Source organism: Sparus aurata, chromosome 24, assembly GCF_900880675.1.
Source record: "Sparus aurata chromosome 24, fSpaAur1.1, whole genome shotgun sequence".
NCBI lineage: Eukaryota > Metazoa > Chordata > Actinopteri > Spariformes > Sparidae > Sparus > Sparus aurata.
Genome location: NC_044210.1, coordinates 22,119,849 through 22,134,480, shown reverse-complemented (window position 1 = coordinate 22,134,480; position 14,632 = coordinate 22,119,849).

The following is a 14,632-nucleotide window of genomic DNA, read 5'->3' as shown; positions in this document are numbered from 1 at the left end:
CGACCTCCCAGTAACAGCGACCAGTCAGACCAGTTCTACACAGCAGCTGATACCACTGGTCAAACCTCTCTGGATGATCAGGATATGACTGATCCTCTTTCACAAGTGTCATCTTCCTGTTGTTGTCAGACAGTTTGATGTATCTGCTGACTGTGTTTGTGTCGACTGTGAGCTCACAGGAATCTGATGGAGAGAAAAAGACACAACACAGCTGCAGTTATTAATGTGTCATCAGTGTGATGATGACATCACAGATGTGAATGAGTGATGTCACAGTGTTTTGATGAATGACAGTAACAAGACACTCACACTTCCTCAGACCTGGTGTCAACCATCGGACTCCAGCAGGCTCCACCCTGAAAGGAGGAGGGGGGTCAGAGCAGCACATCCTCTTTCAGCATGCAAACATGGACATGACATGACTCTCATACACAGAAACACAATCTGTCCATCAGGCTGCTTCTCCCTGTTCTCCATGAACCTCTTCACCTCTGCCACTCTCCTCACACACTGAGAGTGAGCCACAGGATGTTGGTGTGTGTGAAAGAGGACCACAACATCTGAGAACACACACAAACCTCTTGTTGGATTTATCACTTCATCTTTATTTTATTGGATTTTGTTGCTGTTTCCTGTGGGCGACCATACGCTTGCTGTTTGATCCAATGTCAACTTGTGACAATGTTTCTATATTATAGGACTTTTGGATTTGGAGGTCAGAACTTTTGAGGTCCAGTTCCTGTTTGAAGCTTCGAGGGTTTTTCTGAATCTCAGCTGCACAGTCTAAGAAATCACATAGTTTTCCTGTCTGTGATTAATGTGCTGTAAAGACAGGAGCAGGATGTGAGAGGAGGAGGGGAGAATGCCATATTGCTTGAGGTGTCATTTAGCCACAGGTGGGGCACATCCTCTACCTGGGAGGATACAGAAATGCAGATAAGATAGCATTTACTGCCTTATCTAAAACATTAAAGGCCCACTGTTCTGGGAAAGACAGGATACACCCAAACATCAAAGACTCATTGTTATGGAAAGAAAATCATTTATGTCTGTTGTAAATGAAGGTAACCTCCTCTCCGTTTCTGTTGGTTTGGATTTCGCAATGCTCTATCACGTGCCCAAGGTGTGATCAGTTTTTTGACACCTCCTCTTGGCCTCAGCTCAATCCAGTTTATTTACTGATTTAACATTTCCGTCATTAAATTTCATTTCTAAACATCAATACATTTAGATCAATCATGGTTACACATTACACAGCTTTTTACCACACTCATAGCAAGTTAATGTTAATGCTAAACCCTTTCATGTTTAAGATCACAATCAAAAATGACCCTCTCCCCCCTGCCAGAGCCTTGAGTGTAGCATTTCCCCTTTTTTCTTATCATACAGTGCGATCACTCTTTCTTGGCCTTTCTTTCATTAACCTTCTAAACTTTCATAAATGTATGTCAATCTCACACAATGCAGCAGGCAGAGCTTTCATATATTTCAGAATCATTTGTGGACTATGTATGATGTCCATTTCTTGTATTTGTGTCTGGCAGGAGTGTATGGATCTCAACTTTTCTGACACCTTCCAATAATCAGACTACAGCAGTCTACAAAATAAAAGCTGCATCTTTTCAATCATCAAACAAAACCTGTATCCATCTGCAGCGTCTTTCACGTTTGCTTCACAGCAAGTTCATAAAATCTGACATGTGTCTCGAGATGTCCATCTAAAAAAATATTCCGTTTTAATCCCTCTCAGATGACCTCTGCCTCCCTCCAACATCCCTCCTACATCAGTGACAACGGTTTGCTGCCACAGAAGAGAAATTAAAAGTCCATTCATGCAATGTTGTCACACAATCATCCTGCATTTAGCACTTCCTATAAATCCTTCACAATAAATTTTTATGTAGTTATTTGAAAGCTTTTACCTTGAAGCAGCAACATCAGGAAACATTGGATTTCCAGCAGCAGAACCTTAACGCGACTCCAGAACAACTGAGAGTGAAACTGAGTCAGCAGCAACGAGCCAGGCTCAAGTAAATTACAACAGCATTAAACCAGAGATCCACCAACTACTGTAGAGAGCTGCAGCTCTGTACATGTCACATATCATGTTAATCAGTGGAGCAGATGATTGATCACTGAATGTTTTCTTTTGTCAATTGATTTTGCTGGCGGTGCAGAACACTGAAACTTTCCTGCCCCTGCAGGCTGTTATAATGATAACTACCCAAAACAGCCCAGACTCAGCTGGAGCAGCAGTTTCCTCATGACAGGAGCCAAGACGGCACCATTGAGCCCATCTTAAATTAATCTATGCACTGCTGCTGTTATGGTAAAATGATGGAAATGTTCCATCTCGTGTCATCTAACGTTGTTATTGGACTGTTTTATATTTTCTTTTCACTTTAAACCGATGCCACAGACAGTTGTTACAGTCTGTAAATCGTTTCACACTGAGGCACAAACACACTGTCAGTGATGACATAGAATGTAATTACTACAGTGTTGATAAAAATCCATGTCAGAACAACTTTGAGTTCAAAGTCAAGCAATTCTGCAAAAACTCTGATTCTCCAGTTCAGGGAAAGAGTTTCTGTGTCACTCAGTGATTAAATTCATTTATGTGTCACAGAATTCTTTTGAATTTGATTTCCAATATTTTCTGATCAGATATCTGACACAGAGGGTTTATTGTTATTATTAATATCATAACACAGCAGTGACGTGGTTGAAATTAGATTTAATGTTAATGTTTTGCTAATCCTCTGCAGTCAGTGTGGAGTGTAAAGTAGTTTGGATGAGGCGGTTCAAGCAGCAAAACCAGAGGCCAAGACATCAGACAGACGCATTTTGAACAGACACCAAACTAGTCTGAAAAAAGTGGTGTCAACTGTAGTGTTAGTGTTAACTAAACTGAACTGAACTGAACAACTGGAGGTAGAGTAAACAAAGCTGACCTCCCGACACTGAACCATCTACAATCGAGACGCAGAGTCTCAAACCGACTGTTTGTGGCTGCAGCAGGACTCTTCATACCTGAGAGTGTCCAGTCTCCAGCCTGGATCCTCCAGTCGAGCAGACAGCTGCTTCACTCCTGAGTCTCCAGGATGATTGTAGCTCAGGTCCAGCTCTCTAAGATGGGAGGGGTTAGATTCCAGAGCTGAGGCCAGAGAAGTACAGCCTTCTTCTGTGATCAGACAGCCTGACAGCCTGCATATACATACACACACACACACACACATATATACATATATACATATATATACACACACACATATATTTATATACATATATACATATATATATCCAACTGAACAGGAGTACTTGTTAGATGAAATAATGAAATAAAGTAATGAATGCTGACCAGAGAATTTCAAGGGCACAGTGTGGACTCTTCAGTTCAACAGAAAGGCGCTTCACTCCTGAATCCTGCAGGTCATTGTTACTCAGGTCCAGTTCTTTCAGACTAGAGGACTGAGAGCTGAGAACTGAGGACAGGACTTCACAGCTTCTCTCTGAGAGGTTACAGCCATTCAGTCTGAACAGGAAATAATACATAAGAACATGGTAAAATGTTGAGTTTTAGTGAGACAGTATCAGTGTTTCAAACATTCCAAACTATTTTCAGTGTCATTTTCACATCTCCTCATATTGTCTTGAAAACATCAGCCATTTCAAAGGGATAATTCATTAAATAACTACTGTGTTAGCCAAAAACATATATATGTGTGTCAAACACATTAAAATTGTGAACAAATAAATGCACTTTTCAAAGAGAGACAGAGAGGTCAGGTCACTCAGTGTCTCCTGAAGCTGAGTCTTTTGTATGACACAAACTATGTTGTCAAACTAGGTGATGTGGTTTAATGCTTCTTAGTGTCTAAATACCTTTGGCACATGATCTCTGTAAGTCTTACAAGCAAGAGGAAGTTTCTGCTTTGAATCAGTGAAATAATGAACTCAATCAGGATGTGTGTCTAAGTGTGATGCTGGCCATCTGACTGAAATGGAGCAGAGATCGACTGATAGATAGATGGAACATTTCACTTCACAGGGTTTCTTGGCCTGCTGCTTTTCGTGGTTGTAAATAAATCACTAGGCCTAAATTCCATTTCTCCCAACCGTTGTAGCAGTCCACAGGAAGGACCCACTGGAGGAGGACTTTCTCTATGCTCGAGACTTCCTGATTTACAAATCAAGCACTGGATACCAACAAGTTCCCCATGTTGCTAAAAGGTGAACTGCAGATAGAAATCTTAAATCAAAGACTATGAAAGAAAGTCTGCTAATTTATGTGGCGTCCCAAACAAAATCCTCTGACCCAGTCTCTGAGAATGACTGGTATATACAATTCCTTGACTGACTGAATCGAGAACAAACATCCAGGTATCAAAGTCATATGGTATCAAACATAAATGAGGTTCTTCATCCTCATTGTTCATGTTGTGCACGAGATGAATAAATGAAAGTTACATTGAAAGAAAACTATTTTGAGAACAAAAGAATCTGCAATTTAAAAACTCATATTAGAGAAGCTGTTTAAAGTGTGTGGATGTCTGAGTTTATAGAAATATATAAATGATTTCACAACAAACAGTGATCTGACCTCAAACTTTCCAGATTGCAGTGTGGACTCTCCAGTCCAGGAAACAGCAGCTTCACTCCTGAATCCTGCAAGTTGTTGTAGCTCAGGTCCACCTCTCTCAGACTAGATGACTGGGAGCTGAGAACTGAGGACAGAGCTTCACAGCTTCTATCTGAGAGGTTACAGTAACTCATTCTGGATAAAGAATAATGAGCAGAACAAGAAAATAATATTTCTATTTGGGTCAATAACAGCATATTTACTAAATTCTGAAGAAACTTGTCCACACTTACAAAGCTTTGTTGGAGGCTTTGACCACTAGCAGCAGGCTCAGAAGAGCCTCCTCTGAAGCAGAGTATTTCTTCAGGTCAAACACATCCAGATCTTTTTCTGATGACAGTAAGATGAAGACCAGAGCTGACCACTGAGCAGGAGACAGTTTATCTGTGGAGAGACGTCCTAATCTCAGGGACCACTGGATCTCCTTCACTAGAGAACCATCATTCAGTTCATTTAGACAGTGGAACAGATTGATGCTTCTCTCTGCAGACAGTGTCTGTTCAAATTTATTCTTGATGTACTTGACTGTTTCCTTATTTGTCTGTGAGATACTTTGTGTCTGTGTCTGCAGACCTCGGAGAAGATTCTGATTGGTCTGCAGTGAAAGACCCAGGAGGAAGCGAAGGAACAAGTCCAGGTGTCCATTTGGACTCTGTAAGGCCTGGTCCACAGCACTCGGGTAGAGACGTGTCTCTGCAGATTGATGGTCTGCTGTTTTTTCTTCTGACATCACATTGACACCAGAGTTGATGAACTTCAGATGGACATGAAGAGCAGCCAGAAACTCCTGAACACTCAGATGGACGAAGCAGAACACCTTGTCCTGGTACAGTCCACTCTCCTCTTTAAAGATCTGTGTGAACACTCCTGAGTACACTGAGGCTGCTCTGATATCGATGCCACACTCTGTCAGGTCTGATTCATAGAAGATCAGGTTTCCTTTCTGCAGCTGATCAAAAGCCAGTTTTCCGAGAGACTGAACCATCTTCCTGCTCTCTGGAGTCCAGTGTGAATCTGTCTCAGCTCCTCCATCATACTTGACATTCTTCCGTTTGGCCTGAACCACCAGGAAGTGGATGTACATCTCAGTCAGGGTCTTGGGCAGCTTTCCTCTCTTTCTGGTCTTCAACAAATTCTCCAGAACTGTAGCAGTGATCCAGCAGAAGACTGGGATGTGGCACATGATGTGGAGGCTTTGTGATGTCTTGATGTGAGAGATGATTCTGCTGGCCTGCTTCTCATCTCTGAATCTCTTCCTGAAGTACTCCTCCTTCTGTGGGTCAGTGAACCCTCTGACTTCTGTCACCACATCAACACACTCTGGAGGGATCTGATTGGCTGCTGCAGGTCGTGTGGTTATCCAGAGGTGAGCAGAGGGAAGCAGTTTCCCCCTGATGAGGTTTGTCAGCAGCACATCCACTGAGGTGGACTCTGTAACATCAGTCAGGATCTCAGTGTTGTGGAAGTCCAGAGGAAGTCGACACTCATCCAGACCGTCAAAGATGAACACAACCTGGAACTCTTCAAACCTGCAGATTTCTTTGGTTTCAGTGAAGAAGTGATGAACAAGTTCCACCAAGCTGAACTTTTTCTCTTTCAGCACATTTAGCTCTCTAAAAGTGAATGGAAATGTGAACTGTATGTCCTGGTTGGCTTTGTCTTCAGCCCAGTCCAGAGTGAACTTCTGTGTTAAGACTGTTTTCCCGATGCCAGCCACTCCCTGTGTCATCACTGTTCTGACTGGTTCATCTCTTCCAGGTGAGGCTTTAAAGATGTCTTCTTGTTTGATTGTTATTTCTGGTCTGTGTGGTTTCCTGGATGCTGTTTCAATCTTTCTGACCTCATGTTCATCATTGACCTCTGCAGTCCCTCCCTCTGTGATGTAGAGCTCTGTGTATATCTGATTCAGAAGGGTTCGGTTTCCTGCTTTAGCGATCCCCTCAAACACACACCTGAACTTCTTCTGAAGGTCAGATTTAAGTTTACGCTGACAAACTGCAGAATGACTTTCTAAATAAACACACAACAAAGATCATCATGGTTGGTTCATGTGTCGTGATGAGCTAGTTTTGTATTTATATTTGTTTTATCTGAACAAACTTCTGCCAGCAGTGAAGGCTGCTTCCTCTGATTCTTCACATACTCAGAGTATCTGCAGCGTTTATTACGAAAAACAAATGATCACCTTTAGAATATCAGATAAATTATTACAAGCTTGATTCTTGATTGAAGGTTGGGATGCTGATAAAAGTGTAAAGAAAAACAGTATTTAATCATTTGTAAACAAACTGTGTACTACTACAACTACTAATTTTCCATTCAAACATTTTATCAGCACTCACGGCTGTGATATTGTCAGACTTAGACTTTTATGCCCTGACAGCTGTTATTTATATTCTCATGAGGGTAAGGGCAACAGATTTCAGATTTTAAGACGTGCACCTGAATGCACCATGAGTCTCTAGACTATCACTCTCGCAACAACAGCAGCTTTACCTTCAGTCTGAGAGGAAGACGCTCCTCTGTTCTCTGGAGCTCCTCCAGCATCTTTAACAACCACTGACACAAAGAGAGAAAGAGATTATGTATTATATTAATCATATGAACATTATATCTAATATTAATCTGACCATAAAAGGGCCTTACTCAGGAGAAGTTACATTGATAATGTTTCATGATGTCCTCTAGCTGTCTTTGAGGTTCTACTACCCCAAAATCCTTCTTTTTTTTTTTTTTTTTGGTTATTCTGTTGTGTCATCTGGATATACAGTTGTGTATGTTAGACACTAGAGGGGGCTCTAAGCTAAGGATTACCTGGGCTGCAATGTATGTTGGGAGTTGGACTATGCTTTGGCTGACCAACCAGCAAAGTATATTAACTTCAGCTCTCTGCAGTCACGTCTTTATTCACTACCTTAAAAAGCAACCAACGTGTCATATTCACATCTCAATTGTAAAGAATCTATGATGTCATTAGTCGTTATAACTTGACTGGTATGTTTGGGAACACAGTGCAAGGTAAACAAAGAGTTGAGCATCTCTACTCTCATTATATTATTTGTAAATTTGACCGAACGTTTCCGGCCTGTAGATCCTTTAAATAATTGTAACTCAGAGGTTTTTAAAGTCTCAGTCTCTGGGCCTCCCTTCACACAAAGCCTGGACAACCCTGCTTAGTTTGACTTAATTCCTGGATGTCTATGACATCATTGTATTATTCAATCCAAGAGACATTCAACAGTTGAGCAAAAATATCCTGTTATTATTTATTCTGTCTGACTTAAATTCAAACATCACCAAATAGACAGCTAAGTGAGAAAACAGTAACTGATTCCCCCAAACGACTGTAACTCTGAACACTTTGAACCAAATCACAGATTTATCATATTCTTTGTGAAGTGTCTTGATAACTAAGACAATAACTGATGTCATATATTTCACCTCCATTCAGTGAGCCTCTCCTCAAACTGTTCAGAGCCTCTCTGAGAAGATCTACCTCTCACTTTGAAACCTCTGCAGTAGCTCATATGATCGTCCGTCTTTAGTCCCATTGTGTTCTCTATTATTAACTACTCTCTCAGTTCTGGTTCAATAACCATCTATTCTGAAAAGGCCTGTGTTCAGACATCTTTAAAGAAAAGTGTTGACCAGCCCTTTCACACAATTATAGACCGATGTCAAAGCCAACCCTTTCTTCAAAACCCTGGGAAAACAATGTTACAGACCAAATCCTGAAGTTGGTTGATGAAGTTTTTCTCTCTTTGCTTTCACTCAGTTATAATTGAGTCAAACTACACTTGGTCTTTCAGGGCTTACATACAAACCAGAGACAACAGCAGCTTTACCTTCAGTCTGAGAAGAGGATGCTCCTCTGTTCTCTGAAGCTCCTCCAGCACCTTCACCATCCACAGACACTGAGAGAGAAAGAGACATTATGAATTATTGTTTCAGTTTGACTTTATATTTGTTTGTTTTTTTAAATGTGCCTGTGTTACATACTGTAGGTTACATAGTTAATTCCTGGACAGTTGATTAGTGAGAATGTGATCTCCACAATTCATCTTCATTTTTAGATACAATTATTCTGGACTGTGGTTGTTAAAAAAGTCTGAATAAAATCATTCAAACTATGAAACTACAAAGACTGAGATCAACTATAGAGACGAGTGAGTAGATCTGTAGCACAGTAACATTTCAACTCCTGTTGATAAATCACTGAATTGTGACCAATCAGAAACATCTACTGCACTTTTACATAGAGTTAAGTTTACTGACATACAGTTACTCCTCAAAAGTCGGTCATTAGTTTGTAAGCATCACTCTGCTAATTATCTAACACAGTTCTTTGGTCTCACTTGATGTCCCGCCTACAACAACGTCTGATTGGCTGTTACTCGTGTGCAGAGTAACCAATCACCACTGAAGGCTTGGTGCCACTGCACAGAGGAGCAGCTCTGCAGACTGGAGCAGGGGTGAGACAGCAGGTATTTACAAAGTTAGAAACATCTCAATCCTCTACACTCAGTATTCCCACACTGGGGTACGCGTACCCACAGGGGGAGACGGAGTGACGTAAGGGGTACATGAAAACAAAAGTGTATGATTACAATTCAAATGTGTGGACATTCGTGTGCAAGTAGTCGAGTGGTTAGAGCGCATGCCATGTACGCAATGGACCCCAGTTTGAATCCGGCCGGAGAACCTGTTCTGCATGTAACACTCCCCATCTCTCTCCCCTTTCCTATCTATCCACTGTCAAATAAAAGTGTCTATGCCTCAAAAAATCTACAAAAAAAAATAAAAAATCTCCTCGTCTGAACCACCACCTTCCTGTGGTGGAGGGGGTTGAGTATCCAAATAATGTCGTCCGGGGCTTAATGTCCAAACAGCAAACAGGTCCTAGGTGACGGGTCAGACTAAGAGCGGTTCCAATGCCCCTGATGATATAAAAACAAGGAAGTGCGCGTTGCCCGGTCGTGGGCGGGGGCCCCGACAACCCAATCCTCAGATGGTGACTCTGGCCATGGGGACATGGAATGTCAACTCACTGGGGGGAAAGAGCCTGAACTAGTGCGGGAGGTTGAGCGGTACCCACTAGAGATAGTCGGGCTCACCTCCACGCACAGTCTGGGCTCTGGAGCCCAACTCTTTGAGAGGAGCTGGACTCTCTTCCACTCTGGAGTTGCCCGCGGTGAGAGGCGGCGAGCTGGTGTGGGCTTGCTTATAGCTCCCCAGCACAGCCGCCATGTGTTGGAGTTTTCCCCGGTGAACGAGAGGGTCGTTTCCCTGCGCCTTCGGGTCTGGGATAGGTCTCTCACTGTTGTTTTGGCTTAATGGGCTGAATGGCAGTGCAGAGTACCCTGGGAGGGGTACTGGAGAGTGCTCCAACCAGGGACTCCGTCGCTCTACAGGGGGACCTCAACGCTCACGTGGGCAGCGACAGTGTTACCTGGAGGGGTGTAATAGGGAGGAACGGCCTCCCCGATCTCAACCCAAGTGGTGTTTTGTTACTGGACTTCTGTACTAGTCACAGTTTGTCCATAACAAACACCATGTATAAGCATAAGGGTGTCCATCAGTGCACGTGGCACCAGGACACCCTAGGCCAGAGGTCAATGATGTCTTTGAAAAGTTCGGGGAGGCCATGGAGGAGGACTACCGGTCAGCCTCAAGGAAACTCTGGCAAACCATCCGGCACCTCAGGAGGGGGAAGCAGCCCTCCACCAACACTGTTAACGGTGGAGGTGGGGAGCTGATGACCTCGACTGGGGATATCGTCGGGCGGTGGAAGGAATAGTTTGAGGATCTCCTCAATCCCACTGACACGCCTTCCATAGAGGAAGCAGAGGCTGGGGACTCAGAGGTGGGTTCATTCATCACCCAAGCTGAAGTCACTGAGGTAGTTGGGAAGCTCCTCAGTGGCAAAGCACCGGGATGGATGAGATCCGCCCTGAGTACCTCAAGTCACTGGATGTTGTGGGGCTGTCTTGGCTGACAATTCTCTGCAGCATCGCGTGGCAGTCGGGGACAGTGCCTCTGGACTGGCAGACCGGGGTGGTGGTCCCTCTATATAAAAAGGAGGACCGGAGGATGTGTTCCAACTATCGGGGGATAACACTTCTCAGCCTCCCTGGGAAAGTCTACTACAGGGTACTGGAGAGGAGAATTTGGCCGATAGTCGAACCTCAGATTCAGGAGGAACAATGTGGTTTTCCTCCTGGCCGTGGAACACTGGACCAGCTCTATACCCTCCGCAGGGTGCTCGAGGGCTCATGGGAGTTTGCCCAACCAGTCCACATGTGTTTCGTGGACTTGGAGAAGGCATTCGACTGTGTCCCTCGTGGCATTCTGTGGGAGGTGTTCCGGGAGTACGGGGTCGGAGGCCCTCTGCTAAGGGTTGTACGGTCCCTGTACAACCAGAGCAGGAGCTTGGTTCGCATTTCCAGCAGTAAGTCAGACCTGTTCCCCGTGCATGTTGGACTGCGGCAGGGCTGCCCTTTGTCACCGGTACTGTTCAATATTTTTATGGACAGAATTTCTAGGTGCAGTCAGGGGCCAGAGGGGGTCTGGTTCGGGAGCCACTGGATTCCATCTCTGCTTTTGCGGACAATGTTGTCTTGATGGCTCCGTTGAGCCAGGACCTCCAGCATGTCCTGGGGCGGTTTGCAGCCGAGTGTGAAGCAGCTGGGATGAAAATCAGCACCACCAAGTCTGAAGCCATGGTTCCTGACCGGAAAAATGTGGCTTGCTCCCTCCGGGTTGGGGGAGAGTTCTTGCCTCAAGTGGAGGAGTTTAAGTATCTTGGGGTCTTGTTCACGAGTGAGGGAAGGATGGAGCGTCAGATTGACAGGCGGATCGGTGCAGCGGCCACAGTAATGCGGTCATTGTATCGGTCTGTCATGGTGAAGAGAGAGCAGAGCCGAAAGGCGAAGCTCTCGATTTACCGGTCAATCTACGTTATACCCTCACATATGGTCATGAACTTTGGGTCGTGACCGAAAGAATAAGATCCCGGATACAAGCGGCCGAAATGAGTTTCCTCCGCAGGGTGGCGGGTGAGGATAGGGTGAGGAGCTCTGTCACCCGGGAGGAGCTCGGGGTAGAGCTGCTGTTCCTCCACATCGAGAGGAGCCAGCTGAGGTGGCTCAGGCATCTATATCAGATGCCCCCAGGACGTCTTCCTCGGGAGACCCAGGACACACTGGAGTAACTATGTCAGTCGGCTGGCCTGGGAACACCTTGGGATCCTCCCGGAGGAGCAAGAGGAAGTGTCCGGGGTGAGGGAAGTCTGGGTGTCCCTGCTCAGACAGCTGCCCCCGCGACCCGGCCCCGGATAAGCAGAAGAAAATGGATGGATGGATGGAAAAAAAAAATAAATAATAAAAATGTGTGGTCGTCTGTAATGTGTGGCGTATGATGGGGAAACACGGAGTGGTCCCGTGCTTCCAGGCGGCTGCTCCTGACGCCACTGTAGCATCCACCAGGAAGTTGTTGCTGCCACCTTGAAGGAAGTTTGGGACCTTTGCATGAGTGCATGGGGGCTGCGGGGCCGAGTGCTCTGTGGCATCACATCGTCTCTTGATGTGGGAATTGTGATATTGTTTTAATTATTCTCATTGTGTGAAGCACTTTGTGTTACTTTGAGACAGACACTACTAATAATGTTCTCAACACATACATTAACTTTATGCAACCTGTGAACATGGTGTTTACTGAAGAGATTGTTACAGTAGTTTCACAAACTGTATCTGAAACTGATTTTGTATTTCAGACTAAACATATAATCATAAGATCGTATAGTAAACTATTCAGAGCCTCTGAGACGGCCTTCTCACAACTGGAGGTGGTCTTAACTTTGGTTGCTGAACATAGATTTGTTTGAAAAATCTACATTATGTCATGTTAAATAAAGAAAATGTAAGATATTTAAAGAAAGAAAGACTCCTGATGTCCCTGCAGAGAGCAGTCCTGTTGTTACTGCAGTCAAACAGCATCTCCAGCTCACATACTGGGAGTCCTAAAATTCAGTAATTATAATGTTCTAGATGATCACAGTGATGATTCTTGTTGATTTTGTGTCCATGAAGCATCACATACTGGTTTAACTGCTCCTGAACAAACAGGTTAACATCATAACATCTCATTGGTTATTTAAGAAATTGATAAAATACCACACTAATAATAAAACCATCCACATGAGTCAGTGACAGAAACCAAAGAGTAACGTAAAGAGAATAAATCAGGGAGCTCCATCATGTCTCTGTCCTCTTAGTAAAGAACAATGATTGATCACTTCAACCTTTTCTCATAAAAACAAATTGTGGCCTTTAATTTCATCCTCTGTCTGTTCAATGAGCTTCTCTACTGAGACTCTGCTCCTTCACAAGTATTGTGTCACCAGTTTCCACCGGCTGTCTTTTCTCTGGAAATACAGAGATATAAAACTGACTGACCTTCTGATTCTGAGCTGCTGGCTGACAGGTTCTGCAGCAGGTCCATCCTGGGTATCTCCTTCAGAACCTCCTTGGTCACCTTCACAGCTCCATGAAGTTCATAGGTTTTCACCATCAGGTCCACTGTTTTCATCCTGTCTGCATTCTCCAGGTTGGCAGTTGCGATGGATTTGTAGTTGTAGTTTTTCATGAAGTCACGATCCATCAGAAACCATTTGAACTTCTGAAATTCTTTGATTTTTAAATCATCAAGAGTATCCAAGAGATCCATCTTCAGTGTGGCTCCCTGCTAATAAGAGTCAGTATTATCAACCTGACAGAAAACTGTGACAGGAACATATCAGAGCACCAACAGGAGCTCTGATTGGCTGACACAGCAGTAGAGTCTGGCCAGTTAGAGCTCCTGCTGCTGCTGCGTGGGCCGGACTGAAAGTAACTGAAGTGATGCTCTGCTTACACGTCCTTCTGTCTCCAGATGTGAAGTGCTGATAGTCTGTTCCATTTTCCATCAGCTTCTGTTCCACCAGCTGTTACTTCTTCAAATGAAGCTGTCGTCTCAGGACACCAAACACCACTGAACAAGAAAGATGAAAACATGAAACCACAACTTTAACTCTGCCCTTCACATCTGATGACAAGTTAACAAACCTGCTTCTGAAGTTGGCTTGGTTTGTTGGCACAACTTCATTTCTTACTTGAGGTGTTTTAATAGTGACGGTCGACTCAAAGACTCAATAACAACACTTCTTCACTTGTTTTTGGGATTTTCATGAAAAAGGAATAAAGTATAATAAAATAAAACCTAGTACTAAACAGATGGACCTTGTAAAATCCTACAGATGGGCTGCAGATACTTTGGGAGTTGATGTTAAACAGACTGATGTAGAGTAAATGTGTTTGATCTGATTATTGATCACATTTCAGTGGACAGAGACAGAAAGAGGCGACACTTCCTGTTGGAGGATTGTTTACAGCTCTGACAGCTCATTTAGTGACACACTTACATTTAATTCTTTCGTTACAAAATAAAAGCTTTCATCTGCTCACCGTCCTCTGAATGCTGCTACTACTGACGACCAACTAACTCCACCTCTGCTCTTCCTCCACCGTTCTCCTCTCAACTTGGAGGATGATGTTTGTTAACGAGTCAGACATTTTAAATTAAAATTTTAAATTACATTACCTTCAGCTGGAGGTTCACACGGACACGACTGTCTGCACCACAACCATCACAGTGAATGAGACTTTGGACCAGCGCCGCCCCAAAGAGGCTGTTAGAGTTACAAATTAATCACATCGTATGAATCATATCAGTGAAATCTGATGACTTGTGTGTTTAATGAGAGTATGAAGGTCAAATACATGTTCAGTTGTTACTTTGGTTCAACAAAGCAGCTTTAGTGACTTTTACAGACCAACATCACTTTAACTGACTGTTACTTTCTATGAGGTCACTACACAACAACTCACACACAACTCACAAGTTGTCATGAAGAAACATTCAGGCAACAACTTGTGTTATAAAATCCTTCAGCTG